This window comes from Protopterus annectens, chromosome 1.part0 (assembly GCF_019279795.1).
Source record: "Protopterus annectens isolate FY-2018-M chromosome 1.part0, PAN1.0, whole genome shotgun sequence".
In the NCBI taxonomy this organism is placed as follows: Eukaryota; Metazoa; Chordata; order Ceratodontiformes; family Protopteridae; genus Protopterus; species Protopterus annectens.
Genome location: NC_056725.1, coordinates 1,949,234,710 through 1,949,256,114, shown reverse-complemented (window position 1 = coordinate 1,949,256,114; position 21,405 = coordinate 1,949,234,710).

Genomic DNA, 21,405 nt, shown 5'->3' with positions numbered 1-21,405 from the left:
GTGTGATACACTGTACTGGTACTGTTTACTCTGGTATTGTATGGAATTGTGAGTGCTGCAGTTGCTCTGAGTAATAAGGTATAATAATCACTGTCACCCACACTGTGCTACATAATATAACTGTGTAGGAAAGCCTGTATAAGAGTGTGGTAAGTCACTAAAGGTTGAAGAGGGCAATAGTCTAGTTATGTCCCGGTTCACCTGCATGTGGTCAAGACATGGCCAGAGTCTGTGCAGAAAGAGATGGACAGGTATGTGCACAACATCAACCTAGAATCTGGGAGTATGTGTAGAAATAGTTTGTTAGTGTTAAACATTTCCTCCACAGGTATACCAGGTAAGAGGTGTATACTGCAGGTAAAACCAGTTCATGTATAAAGATGATGACAGCCATATCACTGTCCAAACTAAGGCAATAGGGTAGTGATAGGGTAGTGTAGTAATACTTGTAAGGTACAGAAAGTCATGTGAATTACAGGAATATACTAGTCGTTAATTGACATCCCCCCCCCACCATATCTCCAACAATAAACTAAATACCCACCTCAACTGGTATGGAATGACTTCACTGTTCTGTTGGGACATATGCCCTATTGGTTGATAATTATCTAAATCTGTTTCCATGCATGTGCTATGTTGAAATACTCCAACATTGGTGGTATGGTGCCATCAATGTACCTCCAAGCTGTTATTACCACCGTGCTCCCATTTATGCATGTGTTCTGTTTGCTATGCACCTGTTCCGTATCTGGTGTCTGGGTTAATGGAAATATCTATGCATGCTGTTATACCTAACCCTGGAATGTGCTGACTATTATTAACCCACATATGTTGATACACCATAAACACCATAGCACGTTTGGGAATGCGGGTCCCAGCGGATCCACCTGTCCCACCTCAGCTGGCCGTGGCACCAGGCACCAGCACATCTGGGGCCCAACCCAGGACCAGCTCGTCCATTGGTCCTGCACCACCTTTGGGTGGAACCACCTCAGGGGATGGGGCTCACCCCCCCCCAGGAGTGGACGCAGACAGGAAGCTGTCACCCATCACCAGGTCTGGGTTGTGATGCGTAGATAGCTTGATCAGCAGTTTGGAGATCTACACCAGCTCGAGGGCCATGTGTCACGACTAGAGGGTTGGCCTGGCTCTCTGACTCAGCCCCCAGCACAGCCACCTTCGGGGCTGTGAAGGTGCAGTGGCGACTACCCATGGATGGAGATCTCAGTTCCACTGTTTCCACTAGGGGGCTCATGGGCTTCCGATTTCCCAACACCCCTCCCCATCAAGTTGTTTACCCCCACATGTGTCATATACCACCCCGTATGTGTCTTGTTTGTCTTATCTGTTAACCTACACAATCTACCTCCCGAAATATACCTACTATCCCTTCCCAACATCCCACTCTCACCTGAAAAAAAAGGGGAAATCTGTTCCCAAAAAAAAAAAAATATCTCCCCATACATAGCTGTCCATTTTGCACGTGTCCACTGGACACATGCAATCTGGTCTAATTGGCATCACAACATATTAATGCTGTCCTCACACTTCTCTCGGGGTTTGAGTGTCCAAATCTACCTCCAAAGTCAATGTATATGCACAGCTGTTGCTGTAGAAGAAATGGGCAGCTATGGACCTTCCCTACACCCTCCTGCACATCCTTAGCTATTTTTCCTACTGTATTTCCCTCTTTGTGCCCCTTTTGCACCATTTTCCAATCAACCCTTTTTTCTTTTCTTTTAAAGAAATTAGAGCAGGGATAAGCAGGAGTAAGCACTTTTAAGCAGCAGTAAGCGGGTTTTATCCTGTTTGTGCAGGGGTAAGCAATGCCTACACAGGTTAAGCAATTTAGAAGCAAACTGAGTATAAGAAACTGTAATCGGAAGTTAGCAGTGCTTACCTCCGCCCAAACCTGCACAAACCCGCTTAGAACTGCTTAAAAGTGCTTTAATCACTCTGTATCCAACGGCCCTTGTTCTGCCCAGCAACAAAATAAACAGCCTCTACAAGGCTCAAACCCAGGACCCTGCACAACATAGCCAAAGTGATTTACCACTAAACCATGACAGGTATACACAACCCTGATGTTTTCATCAACATACCATCCAGCACAGTCATTCAGCAGTACAGGAAATGTATTTAAACATGTAGATGTATGTGTGTGTGTGTACATATATTAATATCTAAATAGATATATACATATCTATATATGTATATATATATATATATATATATATATATATATATATATATATATATATATAAACATACATACATATGCATACGTATATATATATATATATATATATATATATATATATATATATGCATCTATATGTCTATATATATATATATATATATATATATATATATATATATATATATATATATATATATATATATATATATATATATATATATATATATATAAGCAGATATATATATCTAAGTAGGTTTATACAGGCATACATCTGTAGATAAAAATGAGAACATAAAAAAATATATATGTCCACATGCACCGTTAATGGGGTTGAGAGGCCCCAAACAACATACGTCTTGTACAAATAGGTATTCCCCCCCACAGCCAAACACGTCTGCCTTGTAATACACTACCAACTGTTGCAGGTCCCATAACCAGGACCTGACACGACATGGGCACAAGATATTAACAGTACTCCATCCCACCTGTATGATGTCAGGCTGGTATCAGTAACATATCATGCAGTACAGTCTGTCTCCCATAGGGAATGTACAATGTGGAAACAATCAACATCCATAGGATACATATACACAGACACATATATGCAGATACAGATATACACACACACACACACACACACACACACATATATATATATATATATATATATATATATATATATATATATGTAACTACACATACACACACATAGATATGTATAGGAAGATACACATGTAGAAGGTGCACACAATATGGAACTGCCACTATGCCTACAGTTACCACCTTACCAAATGGACACTGTATGAGCCATCCATACAACTGATGATTGTTGCCTGCAACATATACCTACAGAGAGGTCAAAGGATGTAACACCACACACAGGTTTGCATACATGGGAAAGCTTTATTTGTGTACTATTACAGTTATATATGCCATGTCATATAGCTGTTTAGACACTGACATCCATATAAACAGAGTAGTGCAACTGTGAAACAGTTATACTAATACAGTAGTCTGGAAAGGTTTACAAATGTTGCTGTCCAGGCCAAGGCCTTCAAGTAGTACAATAGTAAAGACAGACCGGGCCACATGATTCCAAACAATCAACAGTAAGTAATGCAGATGTATAGTCTAGCATATAGGCTACACAATCTTAGAACATGTCTAATAGCATGCATAGATAACCGCAATAACACAGTATGTCAGATGCGCAGCACACACATTGTAAGCATACCAGTGGCATATATGGAACCATTGTGGCCCTGACAATGACATGCAGGTGAATAGTCTGTAACAGGCCAGCAATTATAGTGTCCACACAGGGAACATGGCTACAAACAGATTGCACAAAGTGTGGTACAGTACAATATCTGCCCCACTGGTAGATATGCTGTAGCCATACTTATTGAGTTGTGTGTACAGTTTGTTGTCACTGATATGGTGATTGGGGGTGACAGTGATGTGTATTAAGAACTGTGGTAACCTTGTTGCATGACTTGCTCACACCTGTGTCCATCTTTATGTCTTTCAGGCACGATATCTCATGGAAGGTTGCCAGTCTACACAGCAGCAGAAAATGACATCCTGCTGGATGGACTCATTCATCACTATGCAACCTTGTTTGGCCAGGCTGTCCATAATCAGCAGGAGCAGACCACCCTGTGTAACGACCTAGTCCACATGGTCAATGATGTCGGACTGCACAACTGCAGTTTTGAGCAGGTCCAGCATCATTGTTCTGACCTGCTTCGCAATTCCCATTGGCATGCTGCTGCAGTCCAGGGGGAATAACTCACCCCAGAGGGGGCCATGCCATCCACCCCCCCGACACATGTGGAGGAGTTCCTGGCCAGCCTCATGGCACCTGCCCATTTGGCCACCCATCAACCCCCAGACACCTTTGTGGAGGTGGGTGCCACCCACACACTGGCTGAGGAGTGTGCAGGTAAGACCACAACGCACATCCGTAGACCACTGTTACATATACATCTGCATCGGTACAGGTAGATCATGCATATCTGACATGTCATAGATATATTTTGTTGCTGCATAGTAGTGATAAACAGATGTCCATATATGGTAGTATTATGCAAATGTACTGTAGATGTATTGTAATACTGCACCCACCCTGTAGCACTGCCACAGTTGTGGCCACTGACTTTGCATCTCTCGCCCTCTTATGTACGTCCCTCTGGGATACCACCAAGGCAGCAGCCTGTAGCTGGTGAGTATGTTTATTTAGATGCTTGCCAATACACCAGGTATGTAATGGTGATGGTATATTCCATACACACATCTAACACACCTACCCAGAATGCATACTGTACATGTGCATGTATTGTTGCTGTGAAATGCACGGCATCACAGGGGTGACCACAATGGGGTATTGTAAGGGTATATCAGACACCTGGATGATAACTAACATCCTGTCATTGTGGAATGTTTCCACAGGGAGTAACATAATGGTGGGAGACATGGCCTACAGTAGGGACATGGTTGGAACAGCACCCATATACAGTGCAACACCAGTGTATATACCTGTAGGACAATGGCAACTGCTGCAGAGATACACTATGGCATAAGGCATTGCATTGGTCCACATTATCAGCTGGGACTAGGCTATAACATGTGATGTTCAGTGTATGGGACACTGCAAAGTGACACACATGTGTAGGGCTTACTTGTCATGCATCTGCAAAAAGGCTGAAGGAGGGAGGAGGGGTGTCAGCATGACACACCAGTGCACTGCAGCAGGGATCCTAAGGCTGCTAAGAATGGCTGTATCTACACATAATCAGGTTCAGGACCTGTGGCAGCCGTAACCCTACCCGCAGAGCTATAGTGACAGCAGTGTGTGAACACCAAGGGATGTGCACATGGGTAGACCTTGCAATCATGCAGAATAGGGGGACATGTGTAGGGCAGACTGAGCATGCACTGGCAAATATAGATGGCCCATGCTGGTATACCCCTGCCAGAAGTAGTGACTGCTGTACACACAACAAGAGGTGCGACAAACCATCATGATAAGGGTGTGCACACATATGCCCACACTATGTGTGTATGAATCGTGGTCAGCATCCGCACACCTAGCACATTCTGTAGACACTGCATATGAAAGTACAGGACATATGTCACAAATTGGGCTCATGTACTGTTAAGATATGTGATGATGTGGTCCCATGGAAGATCAAGGGTTTGTGTGTCATATCATTAAGGGTGTGTACACCCCCTATAGCCATGGTATGCTCTGTTGGTTGTCAGTGTAAGAGTATTGGATTGGTCATACATGGTCTGCTGATGTTGAGAGCTGTGAATCAGATATCAGGCATTCACAAATGACATCTGTCCAGATATCATCCCAGGTATGTGTTGCTGGAAAACATAGGAGCTGTGAGCATTAAAGCTGACATAACTGACACAGTAATACACATTCAGCAATGGGCTGTACACCTGTGAGGTGTGGTGCACAGTACATGGCAGGGTGCAGAACAGGTGCACAGCAATACTGTGTTCATGGGTGCAGTGGTATCCAGGGGAAGGGGCTTCACCTAGTAACACAGCACATGCATTGCACACATAGGTTCATAGGTTCATACTAGGCTATCTGCCCTAGGGCATTTATAAGCCAAGCCAGAGTGTGTTTGGCTTTCGCCACCCATTTTAAATTAATTTTGCTATGCCCTTTTTCGAGGTTAGTATACTGTGCCTCTGTCTAACAGTGACACAGAAGTGATACCCGGGGTAAACCTACGATCTCCCATCCACTCATCAAGATTCCTCTTTAAGAGAGTCAATGAGGGACTCTGCCTAACCTGGACTGGGATTTTATTCCAGAGTGAAGGGAGCCTCTGGGTTATGAATCTGTCCCTCCAGCATGTCTTATTTATTTCAGTGCTGAGGTTCAAGTCTCTCGAGCGCGTAGCTCAATGGGATTTGGATTTTCTGAGGTGCAGCATGTCCATTAATTCTGGGTTGGACATGGCTTTATACTTCAGGCACAGATTGCCTCTGAGCAGGCGGTATGCCACTGAGTAGAGCTGGAGTTTCTTTAACCAGGCAGCATATGGCATCTGTTTGAGCCCTTTGATCCTCTTGGTGAGGTACTTTTGGGGTCTTTCCAGTTGCTGCAGGTGTCTGGTAAGGTACATCCCAAAAGAGGCATTGTACTCAGTTATGGGCCTGATGAGGGATGAGTAAAAAGGCACAATGACCTCCCCTGATCTAGATGTGAATAACTTCATGATTAGGTGGGCTATATAAAATGTTTTTCTAACCACTTTGGCCATGTGGTTGTCAAATGAGAGATTGCTATCAACTTGGGTCCCCAGGTCCCTAATTACTTCTTCTGTACTTAATGGATTACCACCTATGTGGTAATTTGTGGGCACTTTGTTTTTGCCAAAGGGGATGACTATACACTTTTTAGCGTTTAGCTTGTGGCCATGGCTCTGGCACCAGTTGTCTGTTTCTATGAGGCCCTTTTGGAGGATGCTTGTGTCAGCTGGAGAGTCAATTGTGGCGCCCAGTTTGCAGTCATCTGCGAACTTGGTCAGCCACAGTCCTTCTATGTTGGCCTGTACCTCCAAGAAATATATACCGAACAAGAGGTCCCAGGACTGAGCCTTGTGGGACGCCACTTGTAACTGGTTTGGAGTCTGACATGGCTCTAGCAATTCTAACCATGTGGGTTCTGTCCTTGAGCCAGTTTGCAACCCATCTAGTGACATAGGGGTTTATATTTAAGCTGGTGAGCTTATCTATAATGCCAGAGTGGGGCATTGTATCGAAGGCTTTTGCGAGGTCCAGGTAGGCTGTGTGGACCACCTTCTCCTCGTCAATGGCCTTGGTGACTGTTTCAAAGAAATCAACCAGGTTTAAGAGGCAGGATCTGCCCTTAACAAAGCCGAACTGGGTAGGATCCAGTGTCTGTAGGTCCCCAATATCTTTATTTATGAGGTCCATGATGATCCTTTCCATAGCTTTGCAGACCAAGCTAGTCAGGCTTATGGGGGCGATAGTTTCCAGGATCTGTTGAGGCACCACCTTTGTGGAGAAGGACCACTTTTGCTGTACGCCACTCTTTGGGTACATATCCTGTAGTAAGGCTGAGATTGAACAGTAGTTTTATGTTTGGGTTTAGCTCTTCTTGGATTTCATGTAGGAGGCAGCCCGGGACACCGTCTGGTCCCATTGATACTGTGTTTTTTGCTTTGGAGAGGGCAGCTCTTACCTGAGCATCTGAGATGTCAGGGGGGAAGCACTCTGCTGGGATAGATATTTGCCCTTTTGCTGGGGAGGGGGGGGAGTTTGCATTGAACCTGTCAGCTAGGATGTTGGCAATGTCTGTGGGTTCGGTGTATTTTTTGTCATTTTGGACTAATTCTGAGCATATCTGGGAATTCCCACCTAGGTTCCTAACATAACTAAAGTGGTTAGAAAGACCTTCTACATTGCCCACCTGATCATGAAGGGATTCACATCCAGATCTAGTGAGGTCATTGTTCTCCTGTACTCTTCACTTATCAGACCAATGATCGAGTACAATGCCCCATTCGGGAAAAGTTCCTCACCAAAAGGATAAAGGGACTCCAGAGGTGACATGTGCCTGACATACAAGGCCATGTCCAATGGACATGCTCCACCTCAAAAAAATCCACCAAAACCACTAGAGCCTTAGCACGGATATAAATAGGACATGCTGGAGGGATAGATTTATCACTCAGAGACTCCCTATGCTGTGGAATAGAGTCCCAGTCCATGCGAGGCAGAGCACCTCTCTGGCTCTGTTCAAGAGAAATCTTGACCTGTGGATGGGAGATCGTAGGTTTACCCCGGGAATCATCTCTGTGTCACTGCTGGACAGAGGCACAACAAACTAATGGGCACAGTATTTTTTCATATATGGGGTGAAGTCAGCCAATAAAGGGCTAGGCTTGTAAATGCCCTCGGGCAGATAGCCTAGTATGAACCTATGAACCTATGAACCTATAACTAAAGAAGGCCTTGTGATTATCTTTAGCGTCTTGTGCAATTTTTCTTTCGAAGCTGGCCTTAGACGATTTTATGAGTGCCCGTAGTTTTTTGTTAATACTGATCAGAGATGCCTTCCCTTTTTGGGATTTTGCTCTATCATGTAGTAGCTTCCTCCTTCTATTGTATAGTTTGTTTATGGCTGGGGTCCACCAGACAGGACGTCTGCCTTTGGAGGATTGGGTCTTGGTTTTATTTGGGATTGCATGATCCATGCATTCCTGAGGGTGTTCATAGAATGCGTTTATAAAGGATTCTGCGGTCTGGGCCGTATTTTCCACAGGCCCGAGGGCTTTGAAGGATTCCACCTCGGTTTTGAGTAGTGTGAAATTTGTTTTAGAGAAGTTTTTCACTGTGGTTTTCAGGGCAGGGGGTGGAGTCAGGATGTGAATATCCAGTGAGATACATGTATACTGTTGCTAGCATGAATTGACTATAGCTGCACTGCATTCTGTTGTGTACCATATGTTATGCATGTTGACAGAGGGGTAATAGGAGGACTGTGTGTACTATCATTGCACAACCTCACCTGTATGTATGTGTGTGCATGCTGGTGGGTAGTTAGTTTGTCTGTAGAGCTGCAGTGGTGAAGTGGAGGGAGGTTGATGCATGTAGGATGCTTGTGTGCATGTGTGTGTGTTTGTGTGGCTGGCCATATATGCACATGTCTGATTGTAGGGTGTTCATACAGCAGTACCTCCCAATGGGATCATGCAGTACATGTACATGGACTGCCACATTATACACCAGGAATACTTGTCATGTGTGTAATCACAGGACAGCTGATAGTATAATATGGTCTGTAGCATGGAACAGGCATCGAGAGGGAAGGTAGACACCAGGTGCACCCTTAATATCACATTCAGCAGGGAGGTCATCTACAACCCACGTATGCAGCACTACAGATGAATTGGGGAAGTACAAGTCAACACCAGGGAGTGTATCCAAATATTACAGTTGTCACATGATAGGCTGATTAAGCAGCATATCTGGAATGTACTGGGCATTACATACACATGACACACCAGTGCGTGATATTATGGATAGAACATAGTAGCCCACACATATAGGGGCCATGCTCATGATGTCCAGACATACACAGATGAACACTGAATGACAGCAGTGAGGCTATCTAAAACCACTACACACAGGTCAGGCAGGTAATGTAGTAACAGGTCTTGTGTTGTGACCACTTGTGTAGGCATTTAGAGGACTGATATGCTAATGAGTGGTATCAATGTGTGTATGTTATCAAGTGGGATGCAGGATGGGATACACATGGACATATATGTGGGACTGTCTGTAAGGTCATGGACAGGTAGGTATTACGGAGGTGTGTGTGTGTGTGTGTGTGTGTGTGTGTGTGTGTGTGTGTGTGTGTGTGTGTGTGTGTGTGTGTGTGTGTGTGTGTTTGTGTGTGTGTGTGTGTGTGTGTGTGTGTGTGTGTGTGTGTGTGTGTGTGTGTGTGCGTGTGTGCGTGTGTGTGTGTACTGTTAGGCAATGCTGTACAGATTTTAAAGTGCATTTATTGTTTTCCCCCACAGGTGGCGAGGTGGGTCAGGGTCCCTCCTGCATGCAATCTGATGTTGGTGTCCATAATGACACCGAAGATGATGATAGTACTATAGTACTGTTGAGGCACAGGTGGTGTTGTCAGGGGCCGACACTGTGCCATCATTTGACATCCCCTTTTAGCCACCGCAACCCTGCACACAGCTTCAGTGCCTATACATACCCCATCACCAGTGGCCATAGTGGAGGAACAGCTGGCTTTTGGTGGCAGTGCACAGGAAAGTGTGGTAACAATGCCTATTGTGTCTGGTTGCAGCAGGCATAGCCAGATGTCCTGCAGGGCACCACATGGGCAGATGTCCCAGGGTGCTCAAGGTAGGACCGCTGGACATCATACACCTGTCAGAAGCGACATAGCTGGTACCAGCAGGTGCATGTTTCAGGCTGTCATGGCAGTGCAGGCACATATGGAAAGTTACACCAGACAGGGCCTGAGGCTGCAGAGGGCTGCTCTCACATCTGTAAGGGACAACATCCGTGAACTGTCTGGTGCCATCCGTGCTTATACCGACCTCATGGATAGATGGCATGGTGAGATGATGGCCCTCATTAGCCGTGGTGTGTCCGTCCTTGAACTTGATGTGGGGGTGCGGCGATAGCCGCATGGATGTAGGCCAGCAAGACCAACAGATGGCAGTCAATGTGGATGTGCTAGGACACCAAGGGGCTCCCATAGTGGCAGTACCAGCCCCGGCAGTGCAGGGGGTGCTGTCCACACCACACCACAGCAGGCCACATGCATGTGGTCCTGGCCAGTCTAGGAGGGACTTGGTACCAGTGGACAATTGTCATTAGCAGGGGAGAGTAGCGCATTGATGCCTGTACCTGGATGTGCCCATGGAACCCCTGGCAGGCACAATCAAAATGTCAATGGCCGGAGGAAGTGAACTGCACACCCTGCCAGGTATGGTCTGCAGCTGTCCATAAACACCTGTGTAGGGCAGCCACATGGCAGAACTGTGTGCATGCATACCTACACACTATACAAACACACCTAGGGTAACCCAATACCTACACACACCAAAGCACCATGCCCAGCTCACTGCAGTACACCCCTCACCCACAATCATGGTGTCAAATGTATGGCCCACCCTCGGCCTCTGGCAAACCAACATCACACTCTGTGCATATGATGATACCTGTGCCATATCCCTGTCATCCATGCCATCAATGCAGGGACAGGCTGATATGGTTCTGATGCACATGCTGACTGTACTACAGTGTACCACATTACTGCAGTGTAACATGTTCTAAGGAGTAAAGTGTAAAGCATATATGGCAGGTAGTGTAGCCATCCAGCAATGATGCATTATAGCTGTTAGTAACGCTGGTTGATTGCGGTCCCTATAATGTTATCCATTTGTATTGTAGGTGTACATGTGGATGGTCTGCAGTCATATTCCACAATGGAGTATGGCACTGTGGTGACACTATGGCTGTGACATATCTGGGGTACAGTCAAACACATGTCACAGGTTACTAAAAAGGTTATCGCCTGTGCCACATGCACAGGTGACCGGCTCAGGCATGTACACCCTGCAACCTGATATAGACCCATCCACATACATGCACACTGTTACTTGGCAACACTGGGACTAGTCCCCTACCTAGCTATGTAGTGATACTGAAGTGTGCGGCTTACATTGCACACACCACACAGCGTTTAGGGTGAGGCATGTCCCAAGTTACATGTTACATCCAGAACATCCCCAGACATGTAAATACGCTAATGGGGGATGTAATGGGTGTATATGGACATTACATAGTGTGACATACCTTCATATACACATTAACAGACACATAACAGGAAGACACACATCTGAGAGACCAGGGCCTATCGCTGCTAACTAACTTGACCGTGTGTCCAATGTGTTACAGGTAGGCTGCACACAGTACATGCATAACTGGCCTGGATTGTGGTATCAGTTACCTGTATGGTTGATGGTGACAGTGGTAACCATATCGTGGTACATGGGACATATACCGGGTGTATCTTGGTGTAATGACAGTGGGCACAGCACCCACATCCCCAAGTGGATATTGTACTCCCTGAAACCCATGATGACACTCTGCCATACCCACCATCAAACTTTGGCCATGACTGTGATACAACCTATAGTATACCCCAACAGTGGTACTGCAGGGATATGCATCTAATGCACATGCCACATGCATAGTAGGGTGTTGCATTGTCATGCCTCCCCATTGGGCAGCAACAGCACTATCTGTACTACTGTGTGGCAATGGGTATTGCAATAGGAGTATATGGCCTCGGAATGCTGTACCCTACAGATATACGAACATGGACAGATACACCCACATGCCAGAACACAATGGGTATCCCATGCCTGTTAACCCATTTGTACAACACTGTTGTGCTGGTACTGCAAGGCTCATGTAGCTGGTATGGGGGGGAGCTTAACAGGGTACATGTAATGTCCCATATAGCAGCAGCCACAACTGACTATGACAATGTGTAGTGCATTGGTTGTGAAGGCCCTCATAGAATTTCCAAGTACAAGTGTGCTAACACACAGACACTGCTATACTCATTCATGCACATGTACACATGTGTCAGTACAGGGGGCATCACTGCAATTGGTCATAGCTGTGTACCTAGCTATTGTCCAAGGAGGTTGTGTGTACTGTGGTATCCTGCCACCTGCCAGGTGGCAGTAGGCAATCTATTAACAGACACTACTGTGGTGACCCTCAGGGTGAGAATGACATGCATTAGCCAGTCCTCCAGGTGCCTACTGCACATGGCCACTGAGGTGATCAAGTTGACATGTATGTATTACATAGGAAAGACTACTAGGTGTTTAAAAAGACATATTTATGAACATCTTTTAGCAATTAAGAAAAAAGAACAAACCAATGCTTTGGAAAAACATGCTGGTATTTGTATTGACTTCAAAAAATTTGTTTTTTCAGTGATAGATACTGTCAGTCAAGAAACCTTTTTGGGTGATTATAAAACCTGGTTAGAATGCAAAGAATCCTTATGGCAAATTTACTTGGGTGCAGATGTTGCACCAGGTCTAAATGACACCATTAACATAAAGTGTTTTTTGCAAACTAAGTTATAAAGTTTTTTAAAAAAAGTCATTTTATGACATTTATTAGAATGTACAAAAAACATTTTAATTATGTTTTCTATTTCTACTATTTCCACTATATGGATTTTTGTATGTATTTTTTTACATTTATAAAAATGAGCTTTCTTTTTAAATTATGATTATTCAGTCATGTGACTGCTAATTAGGTATTTAAATGCTGTTTTAGGGTGGTTAGAGTGTTTTTCTGATGAAGTTCACAGCATATTAAAATGAATGAAAGTGCTAACCTTTGGTGTCCGTGTCTTTTGGTTTTGGTTTGGAGCAGTTTTTTAGTTTTCCAGTGATTTTGTGTATTTTCAAGTTTTTTTGGAGTTTGTTTGTCATTTGTGACTGACTCTGACCCTCACCATGAAAGGCAATTCACAGGACACATTGCTCAATTTATCCACCCATTCAGTACCTGACAGCTTTGCTTCTTTTTCTGAGCAAATTACAGCTCTCATTACAACTGCCATCACTAGAGGGCTCAAAAGAGCAGGAGGATCCTAGGCAGTTCCTGACAACACTTCTGGCTCTACTAGCCAGCAAAGTAACTTGGTGAATGTACCCAACGTGATTCCAGCTGAAGACATTCCAGTTGAATCAACACGGGTGCTCAACAACAACATTTTACAGCATGCCTTTCAAACTCATGCTAATCATTTTGCCGACATTGCGAACTTGTCAAACAGCGAGTCAGTAAGTACTGATAATTCAAACATTGGCATTGTCGAGCAAAGTAAATGTAAAAAATGTATTTTTGACTTTGAGACACTAACTCTTAAATATGTCATGCTTAACGTTGAAATAAGCTATTTTGGTGAATGTATTAGACGCAAGTGTGTTCCGCAAGGCTTGCGGTTCAATAAATTCCCAAACTGTGTGAAAACTGGGGACGAACTACACAGTCAACTTGTTGATTTGTTCAACCAGAATCCGCATCATGTTAATAGTGGATTCGTTGAACAAACAGATGGAAGAAAATTAAGAACTTTTCTTGTTTCAAATATTGCTTAACCATTTGTTTTGTGGTGTTGCTGCTAAAGCGGATAGATATAGGGCAACAATTGTAACAAGGAAACAGGGTAAATTAAGAAGAGATATATCGGCTTATGCTGAAAGTGCCTATGCAGTTTGTAGTTTGAATAATAGTGTATTTAATTTAAATAATGTCAACAATGTACATGAAGTTGTAGGAGAAGTATCAGAAGTTACAGCTGAAAGAAATTTTACTAACAACAACAGTATGGGTAACACCACAGTTAAAGAACATGCAGTTTGTCAAGGTAGTAACAATATTGCCGATGTTACTAACAACAATATTATTCAAAATCAGGGGACCAACATTTCAGCTTTTGAAGATTCTGTATCTGTAAACAATACAAATGGGTCCTTTTTTAGTGGACCAACAAGGGAACAAGAAAACACCAATGTGGTCCAAAACAGTACAGGACAAGGGGAAGAGCAAAGGCAGGAACAAGAAAAAGTGGTAGCTGGCAAAGAAAATTCCCATTACGGTATTGAAATTGTGAACCTTTCCTATATGTGTTTAATATCACAGGCATGTGAAGTTTTGAAAAAAGGTTTATCATTTATACCAGCAAATTCTTTTAATCTAACTAAAGTTATTGTGGACTTTAGATTGTTCCTTAGAAAACTGAATTTGAGTTATGTCATGCAGGATGTTAACATAGACAATCAGTTTAATGTCTCTGAAATGCCTAAAAAATGTAGTACCTACAATCCACCATTGCTAGGAACCTTGCAGGTCTTCCAAAATATATGTGAATCCAGCTTTAGACAGTTAAAGCATGATAACAAGGTTCACAATTTGACTGATTTGGAAGAAAAAGCACTCAAAAGTATGTGCACTAACACCCAGGTTAGAGTTATGAGAGCAGATAAAGGAGGAACATTGTTATTATGGATACAAAAGACTGTATTACAGCAATGGAAGAAATGTTAAAAGACAATGATACATATCAAAGGGTAGATTTGTCCACTGTTTATCTGAAATTGGACACCTTACTGTTTGACATGTTTTGTCAAGAAGAAATAGATTATCAAACTTACGTCTATTTACAAGTTGAATTTCCCAAAATGTGAGTACTCTTTGGTATTCCAAAAATACAGAAAAACAATGTTAATCCCCCCTTTAGACCAATTATATCTGCAGCAAAGTCTAAGACAGAAACATTGTCCATTTGGTTGGATTTTCTTTTAAATCCTCTGATTTAGGCTTTGAAACCTTACCTGAAAGATTTATGGCATTTATTAGAAATTCTAAGGGACTTTAGATCACCAGATAGTACTTTCGTTTTTGCTTCTTTGGGTGTAGTTTCGCTTTACACCTGTACTGATCAGGAAATAGGCTTGGAATTTTTGAGAGAATACTTAACTACAAATACTGCTTTTGATAATTCAAAGATAACTACTGTTTGTGCACAAATGGATCTTGTTCTCGATAATAATTTTTTAAAATTCAATGAACAACTGTACAAACACACATTAGGAGTAGCTATGGGGGCTAGAGTTGCCCCTGCTTTTGCTAACCTTGTGATGGCAAATTGGGAAAATAAGTTTCTTATTAAACACAGGTTGTTTGATAGGATACTGATATATCGCTGTTACATTGATGATCTCTTTTTTTCTTTGGCAAGGTAGCTATGAAGATTTTGAAATGCTAGCTTTTGACTTAAACAATCCCACTGACTTCATAAAGTTCACCATCAGTGGTTTTGGTTGTAGTCGTAACTTTTTGGATTTAAAGTTGACATTTGACTTTCAGTCCAAACAGTTCATCAGTAGCATTTATAGAAAGCCAGTGTTTGCCAACCAATATCTACATAGAGACAGCCTCCATCCTCCTCATATGAAAAAGGGTGTTGTTAAAGGACAACTAATTAGACTTAGTAGATTAACTACATCTGATACAGATGCTGACTGTACAAAAGAAATGTACCACATTACTGCAGTGTAACATGTTGAGGCTAAAGTGTAAAGCATATATGGCAGGTAGTGTAGCCGTCCAGCAATGATGCATTATAGCTGTTAGTAACGCTGGTTGATTGCGGTCCCTATAATGTTATCCATTTGTGTTGTAGGTGTACATGTGGATGGTCTGCAGTCATATTCCACAATGGGGTATGGCACTGTGGTGACACCATGGCTGTGACATATCTGGGGTACAGTCAAACACATGTCACAGGTTACTAAAGGTTATGCCACATGCACAGGTGACCCGCTCAGGTATGTATACCCTGCAACCTGATATAGACCCATCCACATACATGCACACTGTTACTTGGCAACACTGGGACTAGTCCCCTACCTAGCTATGTAGTGATACTGACATTGCACACACCACACAGCGTTTAGGGTGAGGCATGTCCCAAGTTACATGTTACATCCAGAACATCCCCAGACATGTAAATACGCTAATGGGGGATGTAATGGGTGTATATGGACAATACGTAGTGTGACATACCTTCATAACAGACACATAACAGGAAGACACACATCTGAGAGACCAGGGCCTATCGCTGCTAACTAACTTGACCGTGTGTCCAATGTGTTACAGGTAGGCTGCACACAACACATGCATAACTGGCCTGGATTGTGGTATCAGTTACCTGTATGGTTGATGGTGACAGTGGTAACCATATCGTGGTACATGGGACATATACCGGGTGTATCTTGGTGTAATGACAGTGGACTGGCACCCACATCCCCAAGTGGATATTGTACTCCCTGAAACCCATGATGACACTCTGCCATACCCACCATGAAACTTTGGCCATGACTGTGATAAAACCTATAGTATACCCCAACAGTGGTACTACAGGGATATGCATCTAATGCACATGCCACATGCATAGTAGGGTGTTGCATTGTCATGCCTCCCCATTGGGCAGCAACAACACTATCTGTACTACTGTGTGGCAATGGGTATTGCAATAGGAGTATATGGCCTCGGAATGCTTTACCCTACAGATATACGAACATGGACAGATACACCCACATGCCAGAACACAATGGGTATCCCATACCTGTCAACCCATTTGTACAACACTGTTGTGCTGGTACTGCAAGGCTCATGTAGCTGGTATGGGGGGGAGCTTAACAGGGTACATGTAATGTCCCATATAGCAGCAGCCACAACTGACTATGACAATGTGTAGTGCATTGGTTGTGAAGGCCCTCATGGAATTTCCAAGTACAGGTGTTCTAACACACAGACACTGCTATACTCATTCATGCACACGTACACATGTGCCAGTACAGGGGGCATCGCTGCAATTAGTCATAGCTGTGTACCGAGCTATTGTCCAAGGAGAGATGGGTTGTGCAGGGGTTGTGTGTACTGTGGTATCCCCAGGTGGCACTATTAACAGACACTACTGTGGTGACCCTCAGGGTGAGAATGACATGCATTAGCCAGTCCTCCAGGTGCCTACTGCACATGGCCACTGAGGTGATCAAGTTGACATGTATGTATTATATAGGAAAGACTACTAGGTGTTTAAAAAGACATATTTATGAACATCTTTTAGCAATTAAGAAAAAAGAACAAACCAATGCTTTGGAAAAACATGCTGGTATTTGTATTGACTTCAAAAAAATTGTTTTTTCAGTGATAGATACTGTCAGTCAAGAAACTTTTTCGGGTGATTATAAAACCTGGTTAGAATGCAAAGAATCCTTATGGCAAATTTACTTGGGTGGAGATGTTGCACCAGGTCTAAATGACACCATTAACATAAAGTAAAGTGTTTTTTGCAAACTAAGTTATAAAGTTTTTTTTAAAAAAATCATTTTATGACATTTATTAGAATGTACAAAAAACTTTTTAATTATGTTTTCTATTTTTATTTCCACTATATGGATTTTTGTATGTATTTTTTTACATTTATAAAAAAATTATCTTTCTTTTTAAATTATGATTATTCAGTCATGTGACTGCTAATTAAGTATTTAAATGCTGTTTTAGGATGGTTAGAGTGTTTTTTCTGATGAAGTTCACAGCATATTAAAATGAATGAAAGTGCTAACCTTTGGTGTCCATGTCTTTTGGTCTTGGTTTGGAGCAGTATTTTAGTTTTCCAGTGATTTTGTGTATTTTCAAGTTTTTTGGAGTTTGCAGTATAACAGCACTTACAGTCTGTAGTCAAGTCAGGCACATCCCCCTCCTGTGTGTTGGCCTGTTTCCACAGTGTATGTTGTTAGAGGTAAATCCCAATCCATCTGTGATGCTTTTTGCCAAACAATAGATCTAGTTCATGCTCACAGTGAATGAAAAGGCCCAACACCAACATGATGTTCCTAGATATTGGAGTGTGTTTCCATGCAATTGGAATGTTACCACAGCTGTTTCACATGCAATCAGTTAGAGGAGGGCTGCAATTCATGCAGAGGCCATCAGCTGTTCATGAGCATCACTACAATACACATGCTGCTGCCTAAGCAAAGGAGGCGTAAGTCTCCACATCCACCAGAGAGGGAGTGAGAGAGGCAGACAGAGGCAAAGAAAAGTCAGGGAGGGGTGGGAGAGTACAACTTAAGCATGTTTGTGTGAAACACTTGCCAATGCAGGATATCAAACCCCTGACTGATTATGTATTGCTATCACATGTCTATGCAGTTATTGGATGCACCACATAGGTTACATTTTGAGGAGCCCTTCAAACATATATATGATGGTGAGTGACATTTGCAACAGTGATATGGTAGCTATACAGTAGGTGTAGTACACGTGCCTGTCAGCATAAACAGGTGTCAGCATTAACAGCCACACTCTCTCAGGGACCCACACACATTGACACACTTGGCAGGGTCAGGAATACAACTCATCACTAGTTAGATTGCCACAACACAGTACTGTGCAGATATCACATGCACCAGAGGGGTTATACGGAGGTTATATGAGCAAAGGGTATATGGAGGTGTCTAACATCAGACAGCATGCTTCAGTATGCCAGTGGGGATTGTATTGAGTGTGAATGTGGTCATAGGCATTATACACCACACACTCAGACACAGGGTGCCAGTACTGACATGCATTGGTGCATTGCTTCATGGGTGTGTAGTGGTCAACTGTACCAGATGGCTATACAAGGTTAGGTGATGGGTATAACTTGGCATCAGGCCACATGACAATGGTCTACAGTGTGGCTCAGGGGTGTAGTGTCTGGAATTACCCACATAGGTGGGTACTGTATTCACCATCCAGTCACCTGGGTAACTATTGTGTGTGGTCATTGCTGTGCATTGCTTGCCATGTATGTGTTCCTTAGTCCATGACATGGATGGTGTCTGGGATGTGCACACATCCCACATGCATGTACAGTGACATGTGGAACTGTACCTGGGGTGTTTGCCCATGTTGTGTACAGAGATTGTTATCATCAGATGTGCCAGTCCTGACCTCATGTGGTGGGAACTGTTAATGGACAGCAGCTTGACCCTGCACCTACATTGATAGCATGATACAGTATTCCATGGTGTCAGTTGCATCTGTCCATACAGGGCATGTGTTTCAGGCATGGTATGTCCTTTGTGGGTCACATTTGATAGCACCACAGGTGTTTCAGGTGTCCAGTGGGGAACATAGGGAAGGTGCACTGTCTGCATATACGTGCCTATTGGATTGATGGACAGGGTGCCATGCCCTCTGTAGCCCACTGCAATCACATCATTGTTGCTATCAGTGGGCAATATGCAGGATACTATCAACATAGCAGTTGTTGCCTAGGCAAGTGTGTGTGTGTGTGTGTGTGTGTGTGTGTGTGTGTGTGTGTGTGTGTGTGTGTGTGTGTGTGTGTGTGTGTGTGTGTGTGCATGAGACATGGGTTGAGAGTGTTCTCTGGGTAATACATGGGTTACTAACTTTGTTTGCCTGGCCTTTATGTCACATGTAAGTGTATGGATTTGTACCAGAGACTCTTGGCTATTTCACATCTGTTATCCCTGTACAGAGAACATTGTAACATATACTAGGGACACCATATAAGAAATTTGCAAAACCCACTACACAATGTGTCCAGTTGTCACACACTCACAGCCACCTCCACACAGGATACAAATGACAAACACAAACACACATCTTCCATGTCTGGGATTAAAGCTCCTACCTAACTAGTTTATAACATTACAGCACTACGCAGTTATAGGATGTGCCACTGAGATTACTGGAGTATTTCTTTCCCAAAGGTGTATTTCACAGTGAATGACATCAGTAGGATTGCCAAAGTAGGGCATTTGAATTGTAGTGAATGTGACTAGCCTAAAAAGGCATTGCTCCCTACACAGACATAAATACACACACACAAACATCCACACCTGCTATGTGTGGGAATAGAACCTCTACCAAAGTTCTATATCACACTACAGCATTATGATGTTGTAGGATGCACCACAGGGATTACTGGAGTAGTCCTTCCCCCAAGGTGTATTTCACAGTGAATGACATCAGCAAAATTGCCAGAGTAGGGCATTTGAATTGTAGTCAGTGTTACTAGCCTAAAAAGCATTGCTCCCTACACAGACATAGAAACACACACACAGACATCCACAACTGCCATGTGTGGGAATAGACCCTCTACCAGAGTTCTCTATCACACTACAGCATTACACTCTTATAGGTAGCGCCATGGTGATTACTGACGTACTCATTCTCCAAAGGTGTATTTCTCAGTGAATGACATCAGCAGGCTTGCCAAAGTAGGACATTTGATTTGTAGTGAGCGTGAGTAGTCTAAAAAGCATTGCATTCTACACCGATAGACACACACACACACACACACACACACACACACACACACACACACACACACACACACAGTTGTCATGTCTGTGATTTGAACTCATACCTAGCTAGTTTATCATGTTATAGCAGTGCACAGTTACGGGGCGCACCATGGAGATTACTGGGTTACACCTTTCTGAAAGGTTTATTTCACAGTGAATGACATCATCAGCCTTGCCAAAGTAGGGCATTTGAAGTGTAGTGAGCGTGACTAGCCTAAAATGCATTGCTCTCTACACAGACAGAGACACACACAGTTGCCATGTCTGGGATTAGATCTCCTACCTAACTAGTTTATCACACTACAGCAGTATGCAGTTATAGGACACGCCATGGAGATTACTGGGCTACAGCTTTCTGAAAGGTGTATTTCACAGTGAATGACATCAGCAGCCTTGCCAAAGTAGGGCATTTGAATTGTAGTGAGTGTGACTAGCCTAAAAATCATTTCTCTCTTCACAGACACACACACACACACACACACACACACACACACACACACACACACACACACACACACACACACACACACACACACACACACACACACACACACACACACACACACACACACACACACACACACACACCATGTCTGGGATTAGAACTCCTACTTAACTAGTTTATCACACTACAGCAGTACACAGTTATGGGATGCGCACCGAGGTTACTGGGCTACACCTTTCCCAAAGGTGTAT